This window comes from Rattus norvegicus, chromosome 4 (assembly GCF_036323735.1).
Source record: "Rattus norvegicus strain BN/NHsdMcwi chromosome 4, GRCr8, whole genome shotgun sequence".
Taxonomy (NCBI): domain Eukaryota; kingdom Metazoa; phylum Chordata; class Mammalia; order Rodentia; family Muridae; genus Rattus; species Rattus norvegicus.
Window position 1 is genome coordinate 112,964,885 of NC_086022.1, and position 12,190 is coordinate 112,977,074.

Consider the following 12,190-nt stretch of genomic DNA (forward strand, 5'->3'; position numbering starts at 1 on the left):
ATATATATATATATATATATATATATATATATGCCACATGTGGGGGGGGGCAGGCTCTGAATGGCTCTTCCGTGAGTCAACTTGCCACTTGCCAACTTGCCAACGAGAACCTGGTGTGGCTACTCCTTTGGAGGTTCAGCCAGAAACTGACCAATGCAGATGTAGGTGCTTGGAGCCAACCATCACAGTGAGCTCAGGGACTCTGAAGGACTGGAGGAGCTGAGGAGAATGGCAACCCCATAGGAAGAGGAATTACAGCTGGGTGAACCACCCAGTGCTCCCAGGGACTAGACCACTAACCAAGGAGTGTACAGGGAAGAATCCACTGCTCTACATATATTGGTAGCAGAGGATGGCCTTGTGTGACATCAATGGGAGGGGAGGCACTTGCCCCTGTGAGGTTTGATGACTCAGCATAGGGGGGTGCTGGAAGGGTGGGGCAGGCCAGGGTGGGTGGGGGAGCACCCTCATAGAGGCAAAGGGGAGGGAGGAGTGGGAGGCTTTGGGATGGGGGGCTTGCAGAATGGTAACCTGGAAGTGGGATATCATTTGAGATGTAAACGAATGGAGTGGATAGTGACTTGGCAGTTCAGAGCTCCTGCTGTTCCCGCAAAGGATCTGAGGTTGGTGCCCAGCACCCTTCTTAAAATGTTCTCCCTGTCTGTAGCTCCAGGCCTCTATAGACACAGGGCTTATGTTCACATCCTTATGCATGCCCACATCTCCATGTATATAATAGAAAGTAAGATAATTTTTTAAAATTATCTTTTAGACCTATTTGGTAAACTTTACGGCAAAGAATTCAAGAGATCTCCAAGAAATATAGAATTAATCACCTTTTTCTTTCCCCCTTTACTGTGATGAAATAACAAAATTAACAACTGGTTATTTTCTATCTATCTCATAACCTCATTTATAATATATACAAGGAACCTCATGATTAATATTTTGCTGAATTTTTCTTCATAATATTATTTGGCTACCTTTGTCTCAAGGACCATAAACTCAAGACCAAGAACTCTGGCCATGAGATCTTTGAATGTATATCAGGTTAAAAGGTTTAGCATTTGAAAGCACCTAATTAGTGTTTGCTGAATGAGTCAAAACATGAATGAGTGAATGAATGAATTAATAAACAAATGAGAAAATAACTTCTCTTAATGACTCTCTGGAAATTAAATGGCTTTTGAAGTAATACAAGTTACATGAGTAACACACACAATTTGGGTTTTTGGTGTTACTTCACCACAAAATTTGATTTAATGTCAAGAGAAGACATAAGCTACAGAGTCTATTTCATTGACTAAGCAGTTTGAGAGCCAAAAGAAATCAGATATGGCCATTTAGGAGGGTATTTGTCTTGCAAAGGGCATGAGGTGGTGGAGAGAGGCTATGAAATCAGTCTTTTCAAAGAATGCAGAAGGGGTTTAGTAAGTGGCAATTCCATAGCTGGCTGTGTTTCTCCAGTTTGTCATTGTCCTGAGAGAAGATGCCAAACCACAGCTCTATCCCAGGAAGAAATTAAATATAATTTGGTTAAAAACACTCAATATCCACATTACTTAGAGACATATCTGTATCTCGAATTAAAATTCCAAGTCAATGACACTTAAACCATAAATTAGCACGTATTTGTTATTTCAGTGAAATAAAATAAAAATTATGCTGTATATATTCAACCGTAAAGATAAATGCTTGTAGCACCAGTTTTATGCACCCACTATCATTAACAAAATACAAAAAAGATTACTGTAAGTAAACTTTAAAAATAATAGGGGTATAAAAGTTTGAAAATACATTATATGAAGGATTCATATTAGTACAGAAAGAGATTGACTTTGATGAAAAAGTAGAGGGCTTTTCAATATGATCTTTCTCCTTGGTAGCCTTTTAAATTTCTATTGTTTTCTTGTTTTATTTATTTTTTTAATTTGGCATTAATGTTTTTGCATTCATTCACTATCCCCTTTCTACTTTCTGTCCAAGCTTCAGGTACTGAATTCTTTTCAATGCCAGAATCTATTTAGTCCTTTCTGTATGTGCAGGAGTACAGGACCAGTTAAAGGACATGGATAATCTCTTAGAGGCCTCATAACTATGGAAGCCTGAATCTCCTTCCCACACCAGCCATCAACTGTCAATAACTCTCAAGGGTGTAATTTCATTATACTGGAATTTTTCCATTCCTGTTCATACTTGGCTGGATGTTATGTAGTTTTCTGTATACTGTCACAGACATATTAGTTCACTTTTGGAATAACCCTCTCATGTCCTAAAGACAATATTTTACTTCAGCCATCGACTACTTCTGACTCTTACACTTTTTCTGCTTTCTCATTTGGGACAATTTCTAAGCATTTGGAAGAAAAGATGTAGTAAAGACATCCCATTGAACACTTCTCAGACTCTTGATTAGTTTGGGGGCTCTTGATGAACAGCCATCTACTATAAAAAGAAGTCTGCCTACCAAGAGTTGAGAAACACATTAATCAATGGATATGAAGAGCACAAATGGAGGAGGGGTAGATACTGTTTATTTAGGAAACAACAGCAGTTTCTCTCCTGAGGTCTATTTTTGATCAGCCCCATACAGATGTAGCCCAGTAAAATGGTACTAGACTAGAGTTTTAACTTATGGATCTGCAATAGCCACTTTTAAAAGCTATTATTATTTATTGTTGTTGTTTTCTTCCATATTTCTTTGAGAAAGGGTCTCTCTCCATACCTCTGGGTGTCTTGGAACTTGCTGTGTTGATCAGGCTCAACTTGAACTCACAGAGATCCACCCCATTGCACCTTCCAAGTTCTGGGGTTTAAAGGCATGCATCATTATCACTGGTTTAAACTAGTCTACATAACTAGCATAAATAAGAACTACAATCTGATGAATACTGTATTTTTTACATTAGAATGTGTTTTTTCTCTTAAGTAAAAGCTTTATAGCTTTTGATAGAGAGGAAGTCCCAGGAAGCAATGTATTCTCCCTTTTTCTGGTTTTTTTTTAAAGGATGGTATATTCTGGATCTCTGCATCTGCTTTCTTCAACTGCTGGATGAAGCCTCTGAGGAGACATTTATGTTAGGTTCCTGTCTGCAAGCATAGCAGGGTATCATTGACAGTATTAGAGGTTGGCTCTCTCACAAATGCTGGGTCTCAATTCGTACAGTCAATGGATGGCTGTTCCTTCAGTTTCTGCTCCATCTTTATCCCTACACATCTTGTAGGCAAGATAATTTTGGATTGAAGATTTTGTGGGTGGATTGATATTCCCTTCCTGCCTCTGGAAATCCTGCCTGGCTGCAAGACATTGCTACTTCAATCTCTCTATCTCCCTCTGTTACTCATCTAAGCTACTTCCAGTGGTCTCCCATCCCAGAACTCCAGCTAGTCACCAGAGATTCCCTCTCCCCCCAATTTCCAGACTCACTCACAGCCCTCTCTCCTTTCCTTTCCCCACACCTGATCCTACTCCACTCCCTTCCTCACCTTTTCTACTCAGTTCCCTCTTTCCATCCACCTGCAATACTATTTAGTTTCCACTTCTGAGTGAGACTTATGCATTCTCCTTTGGGACCTCATTATCATCAAGTTGTTCAGAGTCTGTGGATTTTAGTGTTGTAGTCCTGTACTTTGTGGTTGCTGTCCAATTATAAATGAGTACATGTCACATGTACCCTTCTTGCTCTGAGGTACTTCACTCAGGATGATATTCCCATGTTCCATCCATTTGACTGCAAAATTCCTGATGTCTCTGTTTTTAATAACTGAATAGTATTCCATTGTATAGATGTACCACATTTTCTTTATCCATTCTTCTGTTGGGCGTCATTTTGGTTGTTTCCAGTTCCTGGTTATTATGAATAAAGCTGCTATGAAAATAGTTAATCAAGTTTTCATGTGTATAAAGGGGCATCATTTGGGTATATGCCAGGAGCTGTATAGCGGGGTCTTGATGTAGAACTATTCCTAGGTTTTGTGAAACTACCAAATTGATTTCCAAAATGTTTGTACAAGTTTGGATTCCCACCAGCAAAGGAGGAGTGTTCTCCTTGCTCCACATGCTCACCAGTGTGTGCTTTCACTTGAGATTTTTATTTTAGCCATTTTTGACCTGTGTGAGATCTCAGAATTCCTTTGATTCACATTTCCCTGATGACTAAGGACTTTGAAAGTTTCTTTAGTGCCTCTCAACCATTTGAGATTCTTCTGCTGAGAATTCTGTTCGGCTCTGTACTCCATGTTTTAATCAGATTGTTTGGATTGTTGGTGTCTAATTTCTTGAGGTCTTTATAAATTTTGGATATTAGTCATCGGTAGGATGTAGGATTAGTGAAGCTATTTTCCCAATCTGTAGCTGTCATTTTGTAATATTGATAGTATCCTTTGCCTTACAGTAGCTTTTCAGTTCCATGAGGTCTCATGTATCAATTGCTGATCTTAGAGCCTGAGTCATTGGTGTTCGGTTCAGGAAGATGTCTCCTGTACTAATGAGTTCAAGGCTAGTCCCCACTTTCTGTTCTATTAGATTTAATGTATCCAGTTTAACGATGAGGGCTTGGATTCTAAACTACCTACATATTTGTAGCAAATGTACAGCTTGGTCTTCGTGCAGTTCTCTTAACAAGTAGTGCAGGGGTTATTTGAGTCTCTGTTCCTGGCCATTGGATCCCCCTACCTACTTGGACTGCCTGGTTTGGTCTTAGTCGGAGAGGATGTGCCAGACCTTCTGGGACTAAATGTCCAAAATTAGTGTGTTATCCTAGGTAGGCTCCCCTTCTCTAATGAGAAGGCAAGAGGGCAATCTGGGGTTAAAAAACAGGAATTGATGAAATTGTTAGTTCAGCTGGAGTACATAGTGAGTTATAGTTATGCCTGAGATACATAATTAGGTGAGAGAGAGAGAGAGAGAGAGAGAGAGAGAGAGAGAGAGAGAGAGAGAGAGAACAGAGAGAGAACCACAAAATAAGACACTGAGTTTTAGAGTAAATGAATAGCATGTACGTAGATTTGGATGAAGTCAAACACCAAGACCACTTTGACATCACAGGGCAAACCAACACAGCTGCAAGGGGGTATTGAAGTAGGAAGTTTTTGATTTGTTGGAGACTCAGTTGTCATGTGATAATTTTCTAGAAACAGTCTTATGAAAGGATGCTTTGTTGAAGCACACATATGAGAGGATGTTTTGCTGATAGCAGACATGTTTTTCTGGAAGTTGTCTAGTGAAAGAGCATGTCATGTTTTGCTGGAGTGGATGCTTGAGAATCTCGTGATATTTGAAAAGAATATAAGTATAGCCCAACAGACAGTGGATGATGCACTTGCATTGGTTCACCTTGCAACTCTTTGCTGGTTATCATTGGGCTTCGCTGATACTGGTGCTGGTGTTCACAGATGACACTCTTACACTGGTTCACCTTGCTTGTTTTGCTGATCTTCACTGTCATGACTGAACAGAGAAATCCAGCAAAGCACTTCAGGTTGTATGTCTGCTGCTTCTTGCCTATTCTGCCGAAATGTGCAGAATGGGGCCTTGAGGTTTCTTTTGGATTCACGATTGGTGTTTGCTGAGTAGTCTGGACTGCTGCTGCTGCTTCATGTTTGGTGTTTTGCTAGTGGACTAACTCCTGTCAGGGAAGACTGGAAGTACCCCCAAAAGACTATTTCTAAGTATATCCATAACCCCTGTTTCCTTTTATCTTTTTTTCCCTTACTTCTGGTGAATGGTGGGCTAAAAGGGAGGTTACAGTATCAAAGAGCCAGAATTAAAGTCAGGTTTTGAAAAACCTAAACTTACAGGGGGATGGTATTGGCAGTTGGGGTCAAAACATAGTCAGTTTTGGAAATTAACACTCTTGCTCTTCTCAGCCAAAAGCTTCTGGCTCCTGGAAATTTAACTCTTACTGATAGCAACAATGGATTAATAAGAAAAAAAAAAAGCTTAGTTACAATGGTTCTTTTCTCATTGGTTCAAAGTCTCTTGCTGGCCAGGCCAGAGGCTGAAAGTTCATTAAATCTTCATGAGAAAGAGATTAAAGAAAATAAAGAAAGGAAGAAAGTCAGCATATGCACACACATGTGCGCACGCACACACACACACACACACACACAGAAACACATACAAACACACACAAACACATACACACACACTCTCTTTTTTTTTAAATTTAGACAATACTTTATTAGTTTTTGTAATCAAACCCACGTAGATAAGACCTTACATATTTAATACAGTGTGTTACCCCTGTACAAATGGAAAAAAACTTAAGTTCAACATTTCTAGACCAATATGGCTGTTAATTTCTGTACAGTGCCAACTCAACACAGTAAACGGGGATACTTTTTTCCAAAGTTGACAGCACAGCTAAAGTTTCAAAAAATTCAAATTATATATCTGTATATATATATATTTATATTTATATAAAAAGACCAATAATAGCAGTGTGTTATGTATCAACAGCAGCAACAGCTTTTCCAGGTTCTGCAGTCATCTGAACAAAACTGTAGAGACATCCAGCACACTGCATTAAAAAAAAAAGTAAAAAAACAAAACCCGAGAAAACAGCACAGTTCTGTTACTCTTGTGGTACCTGGCACCATTTTTTTTTTAAATTAGCTTCTCAATCATCATCTGGAAAGAAAACATTCTGAGCAATATCATTAAAAACAGCTCTGATAAAGCACGGTCACTACTACGTATCATAAAGCAGGTACAAGCTATTTTACATCCACAGAGGTATGATACAGTACTGTCTTACATCTATAATACTAGAGGATACAATTTAAAAGGCATTATTTGAGACTTGATTCTACTTTTCCAGCAGAGGGCCCAAAGGATGGTGTGACACAGCTTTGTAAAGAAACATACTCTAGACAGGATTTCCTTTCACTAGTGGCACAGTTCTAAGTATTCATTCTCTCCATGAATGTCAGCTAAAACCGTTATTAAAAAAATGAAATATCCCTAGAACAAAACCGTATAACCACCGGATTCACATGAAGATGACCTAGTGGAGACAAGCTGGACCTCACCTTACCAACAAGCTATCAAATCTGTTATGTTTAAACAGTGAGACCTCCAAGGAAGGAGATGCCAAGTAGTGCTTCAAAGCTTCGGACCACAATCAAACACAGCATCCTTTTCAACAGAAGCAGAAGCTCATCTGAATATGCTCAAGGATGCTGACATCGACATTTAATCATCTCCTCACTCATCCAGGAAGAAGGGGAGATCAGTTACTAGTGTACTTTATTGTGTTCAACCAAATCACCATGTTACAAAAATAGCAAGCTGCCATAATAAAAAATAAGGCTCCTCTATCCAGCACCAGATAGCATCATTTTACTTTCAAGCCTAGAAATTGCACACTTGTATATAAACCAACTGAAGATGAGGATTGAGAGTTCATCTTGGTGGATATTTCCTTTGATGAATATGAAGTGTCCTTCCTTATCTTTTTTGATGACTTTTAATTGAAAATTGATTTTATTTGATAATAGAATGGCTACTCCAGCTTGCTTCTTCTGACCATTTGCTTGGAAAGTTGTTTTCCAGCCTTTCACTCTGAGGTAGTGTCTGTCTTTGTCTCTGAGGTGTGTTTCCTGTAGGCAGCAGAATGCAGGGTCCTCATTGCGTATCCAGTTTGTTAATCTATGTCTTTTTATTGGGGAGTTGAGGCCATTGATGTTGAGAGATATTAAGGAATAGTGATTATTGCTTCCTGTTATATTCATATTTGGATGTGAGGTTATGTTTGTGTGCTTTTCTTCTCTTTGTTTTGTTGCCAAGATGATTAGTTTCTTGCTTCTTCTAGGGTATAGCTTGCCTCCTTATGTTGGGCTTTACCCTTTATTATCCTTTGTAGTGCTGGATTTGTAGAAAGATATTGTGTAAATTTGGTTTTGTCATGGAATATCTTGGTTTCTCCATCTATGTTAATTGAGAGTTTTGCAGGATACAGTAACCTGGGCTGGCATTTGTGTTCTCTTAGGGTCTGTATGACATCAGTCCAGGATCTTCTGGCCTTCATAGTTTCTGGCGAAAAATCTGGTGTGATTCTGATAGGTCTGCCTTTATATGTTACTTGACCTTTTTCCCTTACTGCTTTTAATATTCTTTCTTTATTTTGTGCGTTTGGTGTTTTGACAATTATGTGACAGGAGGTGTTTCTTTTCTGGTCCAATCTATTTGGAGTTCTGTAGGCTTCTTGTATGCCTATGGGTATCTCTTTTTTTAGGTTAGGGAAGTTTTCTTCTATGATTTTTTTGAAGATATTTACTGGTCCTTTGAGCTGGGAGTCTTCACTCTCTTCTATACCTATTATTCTTAGGTTTGATCTTCTCATTGAGTCCTGGATTTCCTGTATGTTTTGGACCAGTAGCTTTTTCTGCTTTACATTATCTTTGACAGTTGAGTCAATGATTTCTATGGAATCTTCTGCTCCTGAGATTCTCTCTTCCATCTCTTGTATTCTGTTGGTGAAGCTTGTATCTACAGCTCCTTGTCTTTTCTTTTGATTTTCTATGTCCAGGGTTGTTTCCATGTGTTCTTTCTTGATTGCTTCTATTTCCATTTTTAATTCCTTCAACTGTTTGATTGTGTTTTCCTGGAATTCCTTCAGGGATTTTTGCGATTCCTCTCTGTAGGCTTCTACTTGTTCTCTAAGGGAGTTCTTTATGTCTTTCTTGAAGTCCTCCAGCATCATGATCAAATATGATTTTGAAACTAGATCTTGCTTTTCTGGTGTGTTTGGATATTCCATGTTTGCTTTGGTGGGAGAATTGGGCTCCAATGATGCCATGTAGTCTTGGTTTCTGTTGCTTGGGTTCCTGCGCTTGCCTCTCGCCATCAGATTATCTCTAGTGTTACTTTGTTCTGCTATTTCTGACCGTGGCTAGACTGTCCTATAAGCCTGTGTGTCAGGAGTGCTGTAGACTAGTTTTCCTGTTTTCTTTCAGCCAGTTATGCAGACAGAGTGTTCTGCTTTCGGGCGTGTAGTTTTTCCACTCCACAGGTCTTCAGCTGTTCCTGTGGGCCTGTGTCTTGAGTTCACCAGGCAGGTTTCTTGCAGGGGAAAAGTTGGTCCTACCTGTGGTTCCAAGGCTCAAGTTTGCTCGCGGGGTACTGCCTAAGTCCTCTCCGCGGCGGCAGCAACCGGGAAGATCTGCGCTGCTCTTTCTGGGAGCCTCTGTGCATCAGGGTTCCAGATGACGTTTGGTGTTCTCCTCTGGCGTCCGAGATGACACACACACACTCTTTTAGAGCCTGACCACTGTTTCATCAATTTCACATAAGCACATACATACTTATACATATACAGATATACTTACATACATATGTATGTACGTACACATAGACAGACAAATAGACATATATAACATTTGATGGATGGAACAGAGCCATAACTGGCACACTTATTTTTCTCGCTTATTTTTTATTAATTATTTTGTTTATTTATATTTGAAATGTTGTCTCCCTTCCTGGTTCCCCCTTCATGAGTCCCCCGCACCACCCCTCTCCTCTTCTCCTCTAAGAGGGTCCTCCTCCACACCCAACCCATTCTCACCTCAAATTTCTAGCATCCTCCTTATCTGGGGCATCATGTCTCCACAGAACCAAGAATATTCCCTTCCACTGAGGCCTGATAAGGCACTCCTCAGCAACATAAGTGTTGGGGGTCACAGAGAAGCCAATGTTTACACTTCGATTAGTAGCTGAATCCCTGGGATCCCTGAGAGGTCTGATTAGTTTATTCTGTTGTTCTTCCTATGGGATTGCAATCCCCTATAGCTCCTTTCATTCTTCTCCTAACTCTTCCTCTGTGCTCAGTCCAATGGTTGGCTGTAAGTGTCTGCATCAGTTTCAGTTATGTTCTTGCAGAGTATCTAAGAGGACAGTCATGCCAGACTCCTGTCAGCAAGCACATTTAGGCATCAACAATACAGTTGGGATTTGAGGTTTGTACATGGGATGGAGCCTACGGTGAGGCAGTCTCTGGACAGTCTTTCGTTCAGTCTCTACTCTGTTTTTCATCCCTGAATTTTCTTTGTACAGGAACGATCTGGGTTAAAAAAGTTGATATGGGTGGGAGTCATTTCTATCTACTGGAGATGGTCTCTTCAGGCTCTCTTTCCCTTCTCTTGGACATTTTGGCTGTCAACATCATTAGGTCCTGGGAGCCTCCCACATCTCTGGTGTCTGAAAGTTTCTAGACATTATCCCATTCCCTGCCCGACACTGCTGCATATTGGTATTCATTCTCCTGACCCTCTGGGCTTCTCTCCTATCTCCCTTCATTCCCTATCTTGCCCCATTTTCCCCTTCCCCTCCCTGATCCCACTCATGTCTCCTCCTCTCTCTGCTTCCATTGGTTATTTTGTTTCTCCTTCTAAGTGGAACTGAAGCATCCACATTTAAGCTGTCCTTATCACTATTCATATGGCCTGTGAGTTGCATCATGGGTATTCTGAACTTTTTTGCTAATATCCACTTTGTGAGTACATACCATGTATGCCTTTCCAGGTCTGGGTTACCTCACTCAGGATGATATTTTCTAGAGATGATAAACAACTTTAGCAAAGTGGTTGGACCTAAGATTAACTTAAAAGAAAATCAGTAGCTTCCCTTTGTACAGAGTATAAATGAGAACTGATCACAGTCATACAAAATAGTGGGCCATTTCCAGGAAACTCAATTTCTTGCCATATCTTTTTTTAGATGTCTTTTGGCAGTCAAAGTATTATCTAATCCTTTTTATTTATTTGTGAGTCTTTTGAATATTAGAACTAAATTAGAAAGCAAGGTCTGGAATTTGTTGGGATGTCAATATTTTTTAAATATCTATTAATGATGTAAGAAAATTATAGAAATATATAGTAATGATAATTGTGTACATGTTAGATGACGATAAATATTATTTGCCCTACTTATATCTCTGCAGAGTTCCACATGCTTTCTTTAAGGCTGGGTATTCCACAGTTAAAGTTATAGATTCATAGCAGGGAGTTGAACATTAACAAGAACTATAAATGTAACTATAATCACAAATTTAATCACAATCATAAATATACAGCAATTATGGCTGAGTATAATTATGGCTATAAATAAAATTAAAACATTTACTGTTCAAAATTATTTACAACTCCTAATAAAAGTATATAGAAGATTTTGGTTCCTGTTATCTGTCAATATGGATCAGTCATTGCTACTAGTAAGTTAATAGAGGAAAGTCTGGGTAAGAAAGAAACAATTTGGAAAAGGACTCTTTCTCTCTGCAGCAAGAGACATTGAGACCTGCAGATATTGGGAAATATGCTTCAGCACTTGAAAAATTCCCATTTACTTTGTCTATGAGATATTCCTACTAGCAAGTAGGTCAATACAATGAGAAATTAATATTTGTTCTTAATTTCTTCAACTTACAGATCGGTCATACACCTACCCTGTCAACATGACACAGCATTTCCATCTTACAAAACCAAAGCAGCAGAATATTACTTCACAAAAGAAGAAAAGTGAAGGAAGCAGTCAGCCTCAATATGGGCTCCTATATCAGATATAGGTGACAAAGATGAATATCACAGACAAATCCAGGCTGAGGTATGGCTGATACACCAGAAATAGATATGAAAGGAGATGATGAGTGAGTGGGAGACTTCCAGTCATGGGGTTAGAGGACACCAATGTGAATTTTACAGATTGGAGATTTAATTTTAAATATTTTAATAACTTTGATGTGTATATGACAAATTCAAGTAAAACTATATTTCAAAAATGATGCTGGAGAGATGGCTCAGTGGTTAATAATAGGTACTTCTCTTTCAGAAAATTAGAGTTTGGTTCCTAGAGCTATTTTCAGAAAATTCATAATGGTCTGTAACTCTAGCTCCAGGCCATTGGACATTTGGCTCCTGCAGGCAACCACACACGGGAACATATACACACTCATAGTCACGCAAGTAAAAATAAAATAAGCCTAAACAATGAAAATTTAGTGTGAGATTTATGAAGATAAGGTACAGCTTAAGACAATTCTCAGATATCTTTATTTCAGAAATGACATTGAATGACCTTAAATAGGGTCCTGTAATAAAAGTTCTAGGCCTCACATTTTCAATATATTTGTATTACCTAATTCATAACTGCACAGTACTTTCCTCACTAAACCATTCCAATCACATATTTGAGCAT

At 39.0% G+C, this 12,190-nt stretch overlaps 1 long non-coding RNA gene across 1 annotated transcript in view; it reads left to right on the forward strand.

Moving 5' to 3' along the window:
- Positions 1–489: 489 nt before the first annotated feature.
- Positions 490–12,190, forward strand: part of LOC120102314 (uncharacterized) — a 47,601-nt gene continuing 35,900 nt past the window's right edge. Inside the window, exons 1-2 of the long non-coding RNA XR_005503653.1 lie at positions 490–623; positions 11,425–11,599. This is a non-coding gene — a long non-coding RNA (uncharacterized LOC120102314). The remainder of the gene's footprint in view (positions 624–11,424; positions 11,600–12,190) is intronic.